The sequence below is a fragment of the Macadamia integrifolia genome, chromosome 8, assembly GCF_013358625.1.
Source record: "Macadamia integrifolia cultivar HAES 741 chromosome 8, SCU_Mint_v3, whole genome shotgun sequence".
NCBI classification, from domain to species: domain Eukaryota; kingdom Viridiplantae; phylum Streptophyta; class Magnoliopsida; order Proteales; family Proteaceae; genus Macadamia; species Macadamia integrifolia.
Window position 1 is genome coordinate 25,939,510 of NC_056564.1, and position 8,069 is coordinate 25,947,578.

At 35.8% G+C, this 8,069-nt stretch overlaps 1 pseudogene; it reads left to right on the forward strand.

The window, feature by feature from the left end:
* Positions 1–3,529: 3,529 nt before the first annotated feature.
* Positions 3,530–7,476, forward strand: LOC122086838 (annotated as a pseudogene).
* The last annotated feature ends 593 nt before the right edge of the window (positions 7,477–8,069 follow it).

Consider the following 8,069-nt stretch of genomic DNA (forward strand, 5'->3'; position numbering starts at 1 on the left):
AATATCTTCATAGCGAAAGAGATAGCCAGGCTGTCCCAGACATAGGAACAAGCATCCCCACCTGAAATGAAAAATCCCATCACATGGTATCCCTATCCCTATTCCCTGCATGTGCTCGCATTGGTCACAATGCTTGTACAGGGACTTCGCAGCCTGACAACAATCTTCTATACTTGCTCATATTAAAGAAGTGATTGTGTCCACACTTTTATGGATGGAACCCCCCACCACCACTGATTTTCTGGGTTCGATGCCTAAGGGCAGTTAAGAAGCCCTTCATCTGAGGTCCTCATATAAATAGGAACCATTTTCATTTTTGACAAGTGGTTCGCTACATGGTGAAAGATTTGAAATTCTTTGCAATGCAACAAAAAATATGCAATTGCATTAATTTAACAAGTGATCAATCTAAACGATATTTATCACCAAAAAAAAAAAAAAAAAGAAGAAAGGAAAAAAACCCTTCATCATCCCAATATTCAGAATCAATTATAACACATGGCACAACTAAAAGTTTCCTGCATGGGCTTTAACACTAATCGGGTCATAGTATTTTTATCACCCCATGCTCACTTTTGAGGCACAACCTACATTTCTTTCCGACTTGAAGCACATTAACCCCATACATGTTTGCTAATTGCTATGAGAGAAGAAATTGTGATATGGTTATAGGTTAATGCCACTAACATCCGTAATGCATGGACAAACTTTGTTCATTATAAGGTTTGAGTTTTCGTTCACCCACAATGAAGAAATTACTCAAAACCACCAATGTCAGATTGCATTAGGGAGGGAAATTTTAGATTTTGTAAATACAAGATGGAGTGTAATGATAACACCAGATTTCAATCATGACATTCATCACTAGTGAATAAAAATTCTTCCTTCTTCACGATTGAAGGAAAACTTAATCTTTGGCCAAATTATCATTACTTTGTTTAGTAGTTTCATCAGTTTATTTTTGTTGGTTTTCATGGTTGTTTGTAAGTATGCTAAGGCTGGGCAGGTTTTAAGCCGCTGTATTTTATATATTAGCAACTCATGCATAAGGTTTCAACCGAAAATAAAAGAAAAAGTCTCATATGTAAGATAATTCCTTAACAGTGAAACTTACCTACACATGCCAAATTTTCTCACCCGTGATGAAAAGAGAATTTTTTTCATCTCTGGGTTTCAAAGGGTTATGGGAATAATGTTGAAAGCACTTTAGGTGTTCGTCATATAAGGGAGAATCATTATGAGATCATTATGGTTGGTTGTTAGATTATCTAGGGTATGCATCGAACCCTATTTATATCCCAAATAGTAAACAATGATACGATTGAATCAAAATCATGGAGAAACAAGATGTGTACCTTGCACATAATTTGCTAAAGACGAAATTCTCTTGGTTATGGATCTTCTACAGCCACTCAGATCTCCTTGAGTAGTCTCACATATGTGGCAAAGTGGAGGAGAGTCAATGATGGCTATAGGGACCCAAAACCTAGTATATATAATACTATCTTGACCCAAAACCCTAAACTACAATGGGTTGGGCCTGCACATCTTAAACTGGAGAGTGGACCATATCAGTTATGTAATTTGACTCTCACCTATTTAATCAATTTGTATAATTAATTAAGCTCATAATTCCGACAATCTCCCATTTGGGCTACATTAATTATAAGGATGTCTTTTAAATTGGTGTGGTCATAGAATCTCATTAGATTAACCATTCTTACTTTGATTTAATTGAAAAAATTACTCATTGAACAATAACAGAAGATATGCCTCAATAGACGAGATAAAACTTTTCTCTCGTTACAAATGTAAGCAAATTTCTCAACACGGATTTATGCAGGATATTAACGTGGAATAGTAACATATCCTCAAATAACACTGTTGTCATTCCATAGAGATCCTTATTGTGATATTAGCCTTTGTTGTGGTGAATTGCTTTTGATCTGGAGTTGATATCTAACTGTGGCTTTCCGCCTATAAAATATGGCAAAAACTACCTATAAAGTGTAACAGGTACCTTTAACCTGTGCCTCAAAACAAAGGATCTAAAGTTTGAAATATAAACAAATAATCAACAAGAAACAAAGCTCTCACTAGCCAAGCATATCAAATGATTCAATATAAATGTATGAACTTAAAGAAATCCTAACTACTCTAATGTTTCAATTTCTTCTTGTTCTCCTTTGATAACTTGGGTTTGTGAGAGAGCTAGGTTTAGGTTCCTTAAGTGCCACGTCTAAGTTAGGAATACCCAAATGCAATCTAATCCCACCACACATTTTTTATAGTTGATACCAGTAAGAACTAAGATGGAAGAAAAAATAACTTAAAGGAATAACTACACTAACTGTTAGGATAGTAATAATATCACAATACATGTCAATTTTAAACTATGAACTACAATATTAAGCATGTAATATCATCAATGTATTTTAAATAAGAGTTATAACTAAAACTATATCCCTATCCTTTGGGACAGAGATTCACTGGTTCTTATTATTTTCTTGTATTAACTGTGAAAAAGAACATCAATATTTCAGAAATTCAATTATCATTGGGCAAAAGAACCCTTAAGTCAATGTCCCTTTTTAACACATGAATATTTATCCACAAAACTTAATGACATTACCTTTGGAAAAATGTCACATTTATTATCAAGAAATATACAATCAAATTAAATATCCACGTACTTTGATGCCATCACCTTTAGGAAAATGTCACCTTTATTGTTGAGGAAGACATAATAGTCTAAAGAAGTTCTCGGTTGCTAATAATGATCTCTTTCCTCTCGAAGTGGAAGCTCTTGTCGACATGGGTGCTTGCTTCATGATAGAGTAACTGAGTTTTGCTATCATTTTAGTTATTCTGCTGATAGATCTATTAGAACACAAAACCCATCAGTCCTCCAAATAATGAGAATACACAAGTCTTCTCTAGCTGAAATTAGAGGCATACAATCATTCCAAATATCAATAATAAAATATCCTAGGCATACATCATCAACAAGATGAAATCTCAAAATAAAGAGGAAGAAATTGAAGAGTTCTCACCAAAATAGGGGCAAAGAAAACATTGCTGAAAATTGATTTAGGAAACTCTAAACTACAATGACAACATACGGAATGAAGATAAGTGTGTTGCAAACCTGCTGTAAAAAAATTAGCTCAATCGGACCACGGATGATCATCCGATCGAGCTCTGGAAGATGACTGAGCACTGTTCTCTAATCCAGAATTTTTCTGCTCTTTTTCTTTTTCTTCTTCTCCAAGTTTTGCCAATAGCCACTTTCACTCTCTCTCTCTCTCTCTCTTGCTTTCACTTTAAACCTATTATATGAACAAAGTTAAATGAGTAAATCTTCATCAATACTCTTGTGATAAAAATGTCTTCCTTATGGGCCTCAAGCATAGATGGACATCACCTAAAAAAATGTGAGCATACTTGGGCCATCCTCCACAAGGAGGGAAACCCAACCCAACAGATAGAGCAGAGTGGTAGGCGTAACCCAAACTTAATCTTGTATAGCATGATCATTGATGGTTTCTGCAAAGTGAGGCTGGTAAACGAGGCTATGAACCTCATCATAGTAATGAAGGGCAGTGGTATCTCACCAAATGTTGTTACTTACAGCTCTCTGATTCGTGTTCTATGTAATTTTGGCCAGTGGAAAGAAGTTGCAACCCTTTTTGATGAAATGATGAATAATGGAATCATACCAAAAACTGTAATTTAAACCATTATGATAGATGGTCTTTGCAGAGGAGGAAGGTTAGAGGAAGCACGTGCCCTGTTTAATATAATGCTTCGATAAGGTGTGGTGCCAAATGGTTTTACTTACAATTCCTTGATTTATGGCCTATGCAATTCTGGCCAGTGGAAGGAAGCCAACCAGTTGTTCCATGAGATGTTGGAAGGGGGAATTTCACCAGATGTAGTTACCTTCAATATATTGGTTGCCATTGAATATATTCCCTCCAACTTCATAGTGTTAGTTACCATTGAATATGTTAAGCCTCCTCTCCACCTTCGTCGAACAAGATAAACTTCTTCTCCTTTAGTTGGGGTTGCTTTTTGAGAGGTATTGTTTTATAAAAGTGATGAGGGGTATAATAGGTATTTAAATATGGTAAGGGCAAATTTGTCTTTTAAAATTTAAAACTAACACTAGCCTCATGGTGTTAATTTTTTGGATTTAAATGTAATAAACAAATTTTGAGGGAGGAGGACGTAGTATAGGCAAACACGAGGGAAAGTTGATGTAAACAGCCATTTTATTTAAAATGATGCAAGACAGTTGTCCTTTCCACAATTGCCTCCAAATTGAAACATCTTTGGAAACAGTTTCCTTTTTCAATCCTTAAGTCAATCCTTAATCTTGTAATCTTTTTAGATGGCGATCCAGGGGACCATCCCAAGATCGTTGTTGAAGTCGGCTCTCTATGTAGGCGCGATCTTGGGTCAAGGAGTCGGTAGCACAAGATCATGGTTGCATGCGTGATGATTGTGCCTTCGGGCACCCTGAAGATGATAGTAGTCATCTTTCTTTTTCTTATTCTTTTGTATACCTATTTAATGTAACCCTAGAGGTAATATTGTAATTATATCTTGATAGGGGTATACATTCTTTTGTGTAAATATGGTACATATAGCTAGAATTCACCAACTATGTTATATATATATATATATATCATACTATCATACTATCATGTTATTATATAAGTGCATATATTCATACACTAATATTTTTTCAAACTATTTGATCATTCTTTTTAATTTAAATACCTTAACTTCTTCATTATCACTCCTCTTCATCTTTCTTAATTTTTCTATTTTTTTGGTACCCTCTACTCTCTCAATCTTTAATCAGCAAAAAAATCCTATAATTAAATATAGTTTCTTTATTCCTATCTCTCTTTCTTTCGTTGTTATTTCTCTTTCTCACTTTTCTTTTCCTCCAATTTTTCACATTTTTACAGTTTTTTCTCCCTAGCCCCTTTGAAGAATCCATGAATCCCCTTCTATGTTTACTTTTCATATATTTAGTTTAAAAAGGAAAAAAAAAAAAATCTATGCGTCTATATTCGCTCCAACTTGCTTCTCGAGGGAAATCATTCAAGGCAGAGGGGGAAGCACCGCTTAGAAGTAAATCTACGTTTCTATATTCGTTATATTCTTTCGAACTTTCTTTAAAGGGAAATCACCCATCGCTAGGGAGAAGCACCGCTTATGATGTTATTGGCTTTCTCCTCCACCTGCAAGCTCTTTTACATGCAGCAACAAGAAACACCTACTATGGATATGTCCTACCGGTCACAAAGGATGCCAAGACCCTCCAGTACGTGACTACCATCAAGACATGTACTCCCCTTGTCTCCGTCGATCTGGTTGTCAACCTCGGCGGCCTACTTTCATGGGTCTACTGCGACCAAAACTACACATCATCATCGTTCCATCTGGTCCCATGCAAATCACACAAATGTAAACTTGCTAAGGGCTTTGGCTGCAATGGTTGCTACCTGGCCGCCTGCGGCAAGAAATCCTGGTGTGGTGTCATCGTCGACAATGGCGAAAGCATCACGGCTACAGCCCTCAGCGAGGATGTTGTTGCGCTAAGGTCAACCTACAAGAACGGTTCCACCCTGGGCCCTCTTGCCTCTATTAACCGATTCCCTATCAGTTGCTCTGAAACCACAGTCCTACTTGAAAATCTGGCTACTGGAGCTAAAGAATGCTTGGCCTCTCAAGAAGCTGCAAGGCAATGCCCCACCAGCTCCTTCTCTCCACCAAGCACGACGGTGGTGGTGGTTCTTATCATAACATTTTTCTCTCTATTGTGCCTTCGAACCATTATAACGGTTCTGGTATCTACGACTACACCTAAGGGTGTCAAAACCTAGTTCAAACCGATAAAATCGACCGATAAAATCTGAATCGAGCCAAACCGATTCTAATTGGATTAGTCTTGGACTGAGATATGTTGGAACCGTCTGAAAACCGATCCAAATCAAACCGATCAATAACTAAATAGAAACCAAACCGAATGAAATCAGTAAAAAAAAAAATGATTATGATATTATAAATTGGTGAATTAACTATCCATTTTCTGCAATATTAGTTAGAAAAATTTTTATTGTAAGGAGAATTGTTACAAATCATTGACTATTAGGTTATGAATAGAGAAATTGATTTGTAAATTGTAATAATGCTTCCCTTGATTTCCTTGTTCACTATTCAAAACTATTGGATAGTTAAATGAATGATTAGGAACAATAAGGTTCGTTTATGATTTAATATTAGTTATCTTCTTAGTAATTTGTTATTCATTGGTTTCAATATTAATTCATCATCATAAACTTAAACTATTTTTTTCATCAAATCTTGTCACTATAGTTATGTATGTAAGATTTCATTATGGTTCAAACCCAATAATAAACCGATCTAAATCGGTATTAACCTGATATTGAAAAATTGAGATAAACCGAAACCAAACCAGCCGAAACCGAAACTGATCGAAAACCGAAGTTCCTGAATGGATTGATTTTGGTCTCCCTCATTCTTAGACCAAAACCGATTCAACCCGACTGAAACCAAACCGAACCGTCCAATTGACACCCCTACACCCAACTCTTCACTAATCAGATGGGAAAATAGTCACACGGTGGTTCATCATCCGTCATCGGCGGCGGCGACACCTCCAACAAATACTTCATTCCCGTGGGATCTATCAGTATCGGTCATGTACCCATCCCGTTGAATCAATCCCTTTTGCCTTACGAAAATATTGGTTTGGTGGTACCAAGATAAGCACAATGGCGCCCTACACCACTCTTCGGTCCTCCATCTATAAGGCCTTCATTGACTCTTATATTGAATTGGCAAAGAAGGATGAGATGAAAAGAGTGGCGTCCGTGAAGCCTTTTGAAGCTTGTTTCAGCACAAGGGGTATTCCTGATATTTTCACAAGTTTCTTTGTTGTTTCCTTGCAATCAGATGGGTTTGTGGTTTATATGCCAATAAGCTGGTGGGAATTGTTAAGAAATGGTATGGGCTTGAGATTGGACGTAGTGGTTGATAATTTGCAAGGTAATTGTTAAGAAATGGTGGCCATTGTTCTCAGGTTATGGATGGTTGCAGAAAAAATCGAATATAGAAATAAGAAGAGGAAAATAGAAACAAAAATCTAGGACTCCATCTTCATGCAGTGAGTCCACAATTTAAGAGCATCTGACTAGCAAAAATATGATTCATTTGTCTGTCAAAGTTACATGGAAACCCTTCATTAGATTCCTAATCACCTAAATCTGAAATAAGCTAATAACAAAGAAAATAAAATGTGCTGGTGTGGAGCAGATACAAGGTATGACAGAGGTCTCTGTTTTTCTCTAATTTTTTGGGTTCTAACTCTTCTTTTTCTCACTTGGACTTATTTTTCTTCAGCAATGGATTATGGGATTTCACTATGAGATCTCCTTGATCTAAAGTGCTTGTAGCAGGTTTTATTTTCTTTTATTATCTTGCTATTCTGGTTCATCAATTACAGATAAATCTCTAAATTCTTTTTTTTTTTTTTTTTTTTTTCTTTTCTTTTCTTTATGAAGTTTGAGTAGTGAGTGTGTATCTTCTTCAATAGATTCACAAATTTGATTGATAATAATGTTTACCTTTATATGTAATTTGGTTTGTAATAAATCTCACCCCCACTCTTCTTTACTGCTTCTATTTGACGCCTATGATTTCATTGACAATCATAAGTAAATTCGAGTCGCCAAACTAAGGTTTCTTTTTTGTTCTGATTTCATATTTTGATCATCTTATCATACTTAATGTTTGATGGTATTTTTTTTTTTTAGTTTGATTGTAATATTTGAATCCTGAAATTTAGGTTCAGTCATCCGATCGATTACACCATGTGCTTGACATATTTCATTCTGTGAATTTGCTCTGTGTATGACAGTTAGCAGAGGTACGGTACTCCTCTCTCTCTCTCTCTCTCTCCCTCCTTTTGCAATTTTGATCTGTTATCGGCATTCTATTCATATTTAATTTTTTTAGGGCTCTTTGATTTG